Source organism: Coturnix japonica, chromosome 2, assembly GCF_054131305.1.
Source record: "Coturnix japonica strain WE chromosome 2, WE-NBRP24, whole genome shotgun sequence".
In the NCBI taxonomy this organism is placed as follows: domain Eukaryota; kingdom Metazoa; phylum Chordata; class Aves; order Galliformes; family Phasianidae; genus Coturnix; species Coturnix japonica.
The window spans coordinates 20,321,280-20,331,122 of record NC_140664.1 but is presented as its reverse complement, the minus strand read 5'-3'; the positions used below and the strand labels follow the sequence as shown (position 1 = coordinate 20,331,122).

The window sequence follows — 9,843 nt, the reverse complement described above, 5'->3', positions numbered from 1 at the left end:
TGACCAGCTAAACAAAATGAATGAGAATTTTTGAGAAAATAAATAGTTCTATTTCTGAAAAAAATCATAATTTACAGTAATTTCTATAATAACCTCAAGAATTTCTTTTCATTGTCTATACAACAATCCTTCAGGAATCCTTGTCCTAAGACATATTGAGGTTGAGTTTCTCTTGTTTTCTTTCCTAATATATATGTATTTAATGGGTATCGCATGTTAGGCTAGCAACCTTGAGAGTTTGGTCACTCCTACAAATGCAGATGAAGGAAAAACTCTGTCAGAAGTTTCTACATATTTTACTCTGGACTTTCCTATTTATCAGCCCCCTTGGGATGTGCAGTTTTGGGAAGAAGGATGTGGTGTGGCCCTGTGGCTTCAAAGAGCCTGAGACTGCATGAGGTGTCCCCTGGCCTGAGTGAGTCTCTCCCGTCCATTCCTCCAGACTTGCTGGTGGGCAGATCAGTCACAAGTCAGACTGGGGTCACAGTGCTGCAGGCGTCCTGGGGTGAGATGAGGAAAGTGAAACTCCTGGGCAGCGGAGCTGGCTGTGAAATTCATTCCTGCTGGGGTGTTCACAGTGTACATGTTTGCTCAGGTTTCTCTTCTTCCTTCTTTTCCTTAGCCACATTAGACACAAGTGAATATCTTTCCAAGGATCATTACTAGACTGTTTTAAGAACACACATTTTCAACATTTCACCCTCCCCTCTCATCCCATTGTCTCCTTCCCCTGAAATACAGGCTGCCAGCCAGCTGGGACACTGGGCCTTGTTTATATGTAACCTCAGCATATACACAGAATCACAGAATCAGGAAATCATCTAGGCTGCAAAACAACTTCAAGGTCACCAAATCCAGCTATCAACCTGATCTACTGAGCCCTTTTATTAAACAATGTCCCTTAGTGCCACATCCATATATTTCTTAAAGACCTTCGGGGATGGGGACAACACCGTGTCCTTGAACAACCCATTCCATTGTTTGACCACTGTGAAGAAATTCTTCCTAATATCCAATGCAAATCTTCCTTAGTACAACCTGAGACAGTTTCCTCATGCTTCTTTGCTTCCGCACAAAAGCTGGGTCTGACCCTACCCATTTGTTCTCTCCTTCCCCAGGACAGAACCAGAAAGGAGAAAAGAGCATCAGCACCAAAAGAAAACTGGGCAGAATATTCATTTTCCTTGTAAGATTAGTCATGTCTGCCATTTATTTTTTAAACCAGTCTATTACCATTGTGGAAGGAGAAGCCCATGGGTATGGATTGTATAAGAGAGTGAGAAGAGTGTGAACACAACAGTTTGACATGGATCCACCTCCAGTGGCCTCCAGTGGTCCTGCAGGGTCTGAGTTGAAAGTCTTTCTGACATCAATACCATGAAGCCATCTGGGCACCTGTTAGCTTACTGCCTCCTTTCAGCCTCAGTTAGAGGAAGATGGAACCACAAACCACAGGAAGAAAACACACACACTGGAGATTGGAATGGAAATTGTCCATTTTTTGGCTTTTTCAAAGGAAGTGTATGCAGGTGAGCACAGACTGGAATGCATTTTATGATCTGTTGACATTTGGTTATTCAAGTGCAGAAGAGGTAAGGCAAAAAACTCGCTGTACATTTAATACCGTTATCCATTAGAAAGTACAGACTGTTTATTTCAGTGCTACCTCTTTCTGATTTATAACTCCCGTGTAAACTCTATGCAGGCTTTATAGAATAGAGCAATGCCAGGTTCAAGGATTAAGATCTTTACCATACATTTCCATTAATAAAACCTTTGTATTTGCCAGAAGCAGCTTCTAGTTTGTTTTCATAAAAAGGAAGCACTGTGAACTTCTCCATGGAGTTTTCACTTATGATCTTCCTCATTTCATTTCTCCTTAATCTTAAAATAGACTGCTTCAGCTGAAAGCTGGTGGTTCCACTTTGTACAGGGAAAGCAGAGCAGAACAGTGTGAGATGAAATGTGGGAGCTGGTCCAGAATGATGCAATGAAGAAAGCGTCTTCAGCTGCAAATGTGGAAGTAGCCAAGATGTGCAAACCACCTCTCTCCTTCAAGCTGGAATGAAAATGGAACTGAAAATATCATTTCTGAGAGGCATGAGCAATAGCCTCAGGACCTGCTGTAAAAAAAGGAAGTTGTTTAAATATACAAAGTTTGCATTAGGAGCTGTTGGAAGGCACATGAGCAGAAATTACTTGCTGATCATGTCATGCATTTTTAGAGGTTCTCCTCATTTATCCCCGTTACATATGTGCTCACTGGTTCTTTCACTTGGAAGAGCTGCTTAGCCCACAGAGATCCATGTTTCACCATGCATGCATTGTAAAACTGCTATAGGAAGAGCGTTCAGCGAAGAGTTAATGGCTTCCTTAGAAGGATAATACAGTTAACAGTGGAGAGGATGTACAGCTAAATATGGCCCTTATAAAACTTAGCAGATAGCATTAAAAAACAGACGTGCAGGAAGTGTCTAGTTCCTATTAGAACTGATTGTACACAGTTGCATGGGAAGAAATAAATTTAGTGTACAGAATTTTACATCACATCCTTTGAAAGCAGTGAAATTCTCTGGGGTCCACAACTCTGTGCATCTGGTCCGCATGCACATAACATACACACACAAACAATTAACTGGTGTGCAAGGTCTTTAAAGGAAAATACACATCTAAAAGTTAGCGCCTGCATATGCTGAAGTAAATGGCAATGTTGTGACTGGCTGCAACGGTCCCAGATTGGGTTGCACCCAAATCTATAAGTGAGATCCTCCTCCTCCTGATACTGCACTCTCCTGGGGGAGCTCCATGTGTATGTGAAGAAGGGAGAAATCCATTCCTGTGCTCTGTGTGTTAGAAAAGCCTCCTCATTCTTTTATTTGGCCTAATTCTTATTTCAGAAATAAGACAAGAGCTACTTAAAGAATTTCCATTGATCAGTAGATCATTTGTTATGAGCAGAAAATTGGATTTACTCTTACTCAAGTTGACTGATTTGATGGGATTCTACATGTTTATTTTGGGGATATTTTCAGGAAAAAAATATCTGGAGCCAGAATTATCTAGCATTAAATAGATGCTGCTCACAGGAGCCTGAAAAACCTTTCACAACTGTGTTTGAAATGACTTTTTTATTCATTTGCAAGGACATCAAAGAATCACTTTGCCTCTAGTCTCAGTCCTGCCGCTGGCAGGTATTGCCAAGGAAGTGACCCAGACAGCATAGAGACAAATCTGTGCTGAAGTGCAAGGTAAAAATGCCTACCAGCAGAAAGAGCTGGACTCTGAGTATGTTTCTGGACTCAAACCCAGGGCTTTTGTTCCCAGAAGACTCACTTCCCATCGGTACACAGTGAAGCTTCAAGCCTGTGCAGTGAGGATGTCCCAGCTGGGCTCAAGGCCTGAGGAGGGGGAAGGCTCCAGGCCTCTTTCAGATGGGAGACTGAGCTGTTCTTCAGTCCCCAGTGGGGGCAAGAGTCATGCCTGGTTCCTCACAATGCCCTGTGGCCTCTGAGAACTGAGACAGCAAAAGAATAATGTTCAGAACAAAATATCCTTGAAAGCTGTTGGGTTGTAGCACCCTAGAAGAATCTCCATCCTTTGGCGTCTAGTCCATAATAAGGGGAAAAGCTAAAAATGCAGATTGACAGATCAAAGCAGCAGCCACCATACATACCATGGACGAGTCCTTAGACAGCTTATCTCCTGTATTGACATATCACCATATACTAGGAAGCAAACCAGGGTGCCCGGTCCATCTGGATTCTCAGCACCAGCAAGAAAGACAAAAGTGAATAGAATCACTATGGCAAAAAAGAAGGTATGGAAGATGAAGATTTCCAATACAGAATCTGGGTTTTATGTTGTGTTTTTCTTGCTACAGATGGCCTTGTGTGGAATATGGCAGCTATCCTGCTGTGTTGGAAGAATTAAGTTCAATTTAAATGTCTGGATTTCCAGTCTACAGGTTTTGTAGGAAACAAGCAAGCAGTTTAATGGAAGAAATAAGCAGAAAACTCTCTGCTGTGCACTGTATTTACAAATCATTTTTTGGTCATTTGATATTTAATTGAATTTTATTCTTGCATCAAGAAAATTGAGACCAAAAGTGAAATTAAATGACTGATACTGGCCAATATGCACTGCTGGGGCAGAACAATTTTTTTTCTCTGATGAAAGGTACCTATTTCAGCTACTTTGGCAGCTCCGCGGTTCATCTGCCAGCATGCAGGGTTGTTTCCATTGGCATCTGCCGGCTTTGGATAAGGTTTGCACAGCAAATCCCCCATCCACAGCAGGGCACGGGCAGGCAGGTCTTTACAATGAGGTTACTTTGCAACTCCAGGAGCACACTATGTAATGAGAATTCAAAGCAGCAGCAGAACATTATTGAACAGCACGCCAAACATGCTGCTATTACTTACCATCTGGTAAAAGTTAAATTTCATTAATAAATATTATTATTATTTACTGTGGATTTCAGGAGCCTGTGAGAGCTGCAGGACAATCTACCCAAGCAGCAGCAAGTTCCTTGATGTTCTTCATAATGGCCTTTTTACAAAGTCTACATAATTTTCCTGTTAAGTACTATCCAAGCAACAAATCTGTTCAGAACAGGAATCTATATTTCATTTTGTACAGTGTTTCTTAGAGAATTCATCAGCTGAATTTATCTGGTGAGCACAGATCATGAGATTAAAAGGATGACACACCCCCCCCACACACTACACCAGCTAACCCACTTTGCTTTGTGTGACATCAATAGGTTAGCAATGTTGCTTTTAACCACTGACAGCAGCATCAAGCTTCTAATGGGCATGTTTGTTGTCACAACTGGTAATTCCCATCACCAAACTAAAGGCATGGATTCCCCAGCATGTCTTTTCACATCCTTTTTCCAACTGTGCCAGAGTACTTGGGCTAACAACCACCTACTTGTGGCTCCAGCATAGTTTATTCTGAACTGGGGGGATGCATTTATGTCTGTACATACATGTATGAATTCAGGCTTGTAGTAAAGGTGTTGCTTTGAAACTATTCACACCAACAGGATGGACACGGACCTGCTTCTGTTGAGTCTGACTTGTAATTACCCAGTGGGGTAGTTCCAGCTGCTGCACAACAGAGCAACAAGTGCCTGTGTGGTTCCTGTAGGGGTATCATCATCCAGCCTTCCTTCCCTAAGCAGTAAACCACTAGCACTGCTGTTAACAAAGAGAAGTATGATCACACACACAAAAAAACACCTTGTCATTCACTCTATTTGCCCAAGATGTCAGTGAGGGCTCAGGAGTTTCTTGTCTCTTCCATCTGCATTTCCAATGAGAATCAGTCTCCTGGTCCAGTGGCAGGGTGTAGCTGCCCAAGAGCTTGGCTGTGCTGCTGCCCTCTGCAGTCCCTGATCTGAGCCTGAACCAGTGAGGATCCCCTGTTGTCATCAGGAAGATTGATCATCAGCTCAGTTCTGCAGTGTCACATTGCAGCAGTTCTCAAACACAATGAGACCAGTGGCCACAACTGTCTCTGAAGTCTTCAGGAGCAGAGTGATTGTCTCAGCAGTTTTTTTTTTTCTCTCTCAGGGTATGGAGAATTTTAGACATAGGATCATAAGAGTTGGAAAAGACCACTAAAGTCATTCAGCCCAACCATCAACTCATCCCCATTGTGCCCACTAACCATGTCCCTCAGTGCCACATCTCCCATTTCCTGAATGCCTCCAGGGATGGTGACTCCATTACTTCTCTGGACGGTTCTTTCCAAGGCCTCACCACACTTCTGCAGAATAAATGTTTCCTAATATCCAACCTGAATCTCCTGTGGCACGACTTAAGGCGACTATCTCTCACCCTATTGCTGTTACTTGGGAGAAGGGTCTTACCCCCACCTCACCACAGCCTCCTTTCAGCAGAGAGCAATTAGGTCTCCCCTGAGCCTCCTCTTCTCCAGACTGAACAATCCCAGTTCCCTCAGCCCTTCCTCACAAGATTTGTGCATCAGATTCCTTACAGCTTCATTGCACTTCTCTGGACACACTCCAAGGCATCAATGTCCTACTTGTGTTCACCCAGGCTGACATCCTCATACAGTAAAGTGAATTCCATGATCACCCTGAGCAGGGTATCCTTTGCCAAAGGTCTTGCTTGCCACAAGTTAAACCTGGGGCTTCCAACCTGATAATATCTTCAGTACTCAAGATGTCTAAATAAAGATGATGAGGATCAGAAAAGACAGAGGTAGATTTTTATATTTATACTAAACACTGAATAAAGAAATTAAAATTTTCAAAGCTGACAGTATGTTTTCTTTCACTCAGTTTTATGTTCTAGAAGTGTGAGATGTTGAGACTCTGCAGGTACACCACCACACTACTGAAACACCACCACTCAAGAGCCACTATCCCACATCCCTATCTGCAGTAGTGATGGATCAGGGGGAATCTTCCAGGAGATACTCATGTTACTTGCAGTGAGGCAGCCTGACAACTCGCATCATCCCCTAAGAGCAAACCCTAGGGCTGCGGGTCTGAATGACCCCTAGGCAAGTTTTGCATGACCTCAGTGATGCACTCCTCAGAGTACATCTCCAAGAGAAGAGTTCTCTGTCAAGGTGTCCACCAAGGTTTTCCTATGGCCATTCATCTAGACCCAGGGCAACTACCCTCTTTCTTTAGCATGCAGTCACTGTTATCAGGCTAACTATCTAACATATCTAACTGCAGAGATGGACTATACTTATTACTGAGCTGGCAAAGCTGTGGGTCCCCAAAATACCTGTTAGAGAGCAGTTTCGCTAAGAGCAATCTCATTATAGCCAGGCCTTGGCTATACCTTCGACACCCACACTTGGCCAGGAGGTGATAGGTGGTGTACTGCCCTGAAAGATCACAGGGAGGGCTGATAAACTGTGCCCGTGACCACCCATAAACCAGCCACAAGGGAGAGGGAAGATATTGAATAGAGCAGTTGTTACTAAGGCACTATAAAGCAATCTGTGCACCTGAGCACACCTGTGGAATGGGCTGAGGAGAAGGAGAAGGTCCTGAACCCATCACAACACATCAGGAGGAAGATAGTAGGAAAAAGAGGTGTAAGGTACAGCCCAAGCTAATTGCGGTAAGGGTGGCATCCACCCTTAACTGTGGGTCAACCCTAGCCCTGATTTTCTCAAAACAGGCTTAACAATGATTAACTTTGGGCTGGATGAGGAAAAAATAAATGTTAACTAACAACCTTGATTTCCTAGTGCACACAACACCAGTTTTTTTTTTGTTTTTTTTTTTTTATGTTGGCTCCTCTTGCCTTTTCCTATTTGCCTGGGAAACACCGACCCCATTCATTGCCCTTTTTCTTCAGCTTTATACCAAGGAAATGACAGAAAATCTGGAGTGATGAATCAGGGATGCAAAGCAAAGCCTATGACCCGCAAGCATCAGTCAGTATGCAGCCATGCTGATGGAGCTGCAGATCCTTTTTCTTCCTCTTACCTTATGAATTAATTTGCCATCATGTCAGTCCAATTGTAACTAAACTGGCTTCTTTTCTTCCGCTTTTTATGATGCACTCTGCAGTGCTATGCTTAGCCTGAAGGTTTCAAATGGCATGTAAATGGATATTGCCCTGCAAGCTGCATTCTGCCGTACAATCACAACCGTCTCCTAAGTCTTAAAAGCCAGAGCATGATGTGAATTATAGGCTTTTCTTCTCCGTGTGGGGCTCATAGCTTATAGTCCCAAATTACATTTTGTCAGCCTGTTAACAAAGCAAGATAGAAGACCATTAAAAATAAGCTGCCGTTATGTAAGTGTTCACGAGTGTCTAAATATTAATGTCAGGACTCCGTATTATGGAAGTGCTCTAAATAATCCTTTTTAGCCTTTTCAGTTTAATCTTTATTCATATTTTATCCATTAGTTACCTTTAAATAGCATGGTTCTTTTGATAACTAAGAGGCTGTGAATAACACTCGCTGAAATTACAATATCCCTGTCTTTCAGTGCCACAGTCAAAAATGACTGTATTGCTGGGGCCACACTGTCTTTGGTATTTCAATTGCAAATGAACTGTGCAACCTGCAGCAGTTTAAACAAAATAATGCAAACATCCTGGTGCCCACCTCCTTCCTCCATCCACCATCTGCAGCAGTACCGAAATCTCAGCCCACTGCTATTGTCAGCGCTGAACTCACACCACCATAACACTCCCTGTTATTTACTGGTTTCCAACATTTACCTCCAAAATGCTACCTTGATGATGTCAAGGTGATGAGATAAAATGATAAAAAAGCAGGAACTAAAAGCTTCCATGCTGTGCTTCACTAGCTGCTGCTGTCCACAACCCATCTATTGTGTCAGGGAATTGTAGGGGTTGGATGGAGGCCACAGTAATGTTCTCTGTGTTTGCTGCAATATCCAGTGGCAGGAGAGGAGATATTCATTTATTTTATTTGCTCTCAGTATGGTACGATCCCTGCCTTACCAGGGCTTTCATCTAGAAAGCACACAAGCAGTAGTGGAATGCAAGGAGTTTGCACATGAAGAAATAAATGACCTCAGGTGATCATTTGTCATGTCATGGCAGAAGGCTGGATCTTGTACACAAGTGGCTACAACATCTGCTGTAGCCCAGAAGCTGCATCTCCTCCAGTCTTTACTGGTCATCACACTGGTTAGCATGTGACAACAGCTCTGGCACGACTGGTGGCATCAGCATGCAAAGTGTGTGTCCACTGCAGAGGGTTCTCCCCTCCACCAGGATGGACTACTCAAGGTTTGGGTAAGACAAGAATGAATTTCACAAATATCCAAGCCTTCTGTGTCTCAGCAAAGGCAGTGAGAAGACAATTGCATCAATATTTTGTTGATGAATGCCTGTATCATCTGGTCACAAAGTTCTGAGATCCAATTCCAGAACGCTCCAATGACGGTTCTTTAGGCTGAGATTGCGCTTACTTAAATAAAAAGAGCCAAGCAAGAGGGGTTGGAATATCATGAGAAGGAGGATTGTTCCAGTTCATCTCACTCCACCAGGCTGCCCAGAGAGCTGTGTGTGCCCCATCCCTGGAAGCATCCAAGGCCAGTGTGGATGAGGCCCTGGGCAGACTGAGCTGGTGGATGGCAACCAGCTCACAGCAGGGGGCTGATACTGGGTGATCTTTAAGGTACGCTCCAAACCAAGCCATTCTATGATTCTGTGATTCTATGATCACCACTGTTTGGAGGCACAGTCATTGTCTTGTCTCCCATTGTCATGGGAATACAGCACATCCAGAGGAGGACTCACCTTGTGAAGGAATTCCTCATCATTAGATTTATGAACAAGGGTATTTTCTATGACAAGACGCAGTCTTGGGATACCATGTTGAAAGCTTTGCTGTTACAACCAGGTTTCTGAGGAAGTAGGGATAACATTATATGCTGATGAGAAAGTCCTCCGCACTGGTGCTAAATGATTCACAGGGTCACGCTGGAGCGCGCTGTAGAAATAGCTGCTGGTAAGGGAGAGCATCCCAAACTGTGGCCTACAAAGCAAATCCTACTGCGTGAATCATGTGGGAGTCATTCTCTCCCATTGCTTCCAGCTGCTATATTGCTCAAAATGTTACTAAAAATACAACTGTTACTTAATATAATCCTTATATGTAGCTTTTCTGCAACATAATCTTGCAAGTTGTATGGGGAAATCCTCCCACTCATGCGACAAAAATATGTGATTACTCTTCAGTATCTGGGTTTGTCAGGGGATGCATACATTTCCCCTACTTTAAACAAATTCTTCATCAATTGCTCAAAGGAATGTGATTTTTAGATGACCAAAGAAATGGAAGAAGCCCCAGAGGCGCACTGCCAAC

General features: G+C 43.2%; 1 long non-coding RNA gene across 1 annotated transcript; it reads left to right on the top strand.

Annotated features, from left to right (window-relative positions):
- Positions 1-1,118: 1,118 nt before the first annotated feature.
- LOC107310399 (uncharacterized) lies at positions 1,119-2,169 on the top strand. Its single transcript, XR_004306271.2, has 2 exons — positions 1,119-1,529; positions 1,895-2,169. It is a non-coding gene; the product is annotated as an uncharacterized LOC107310399 (long non-coding RNA).
- Positions 2,170-9,843: the final 7,674 nt, after the last annotated feature.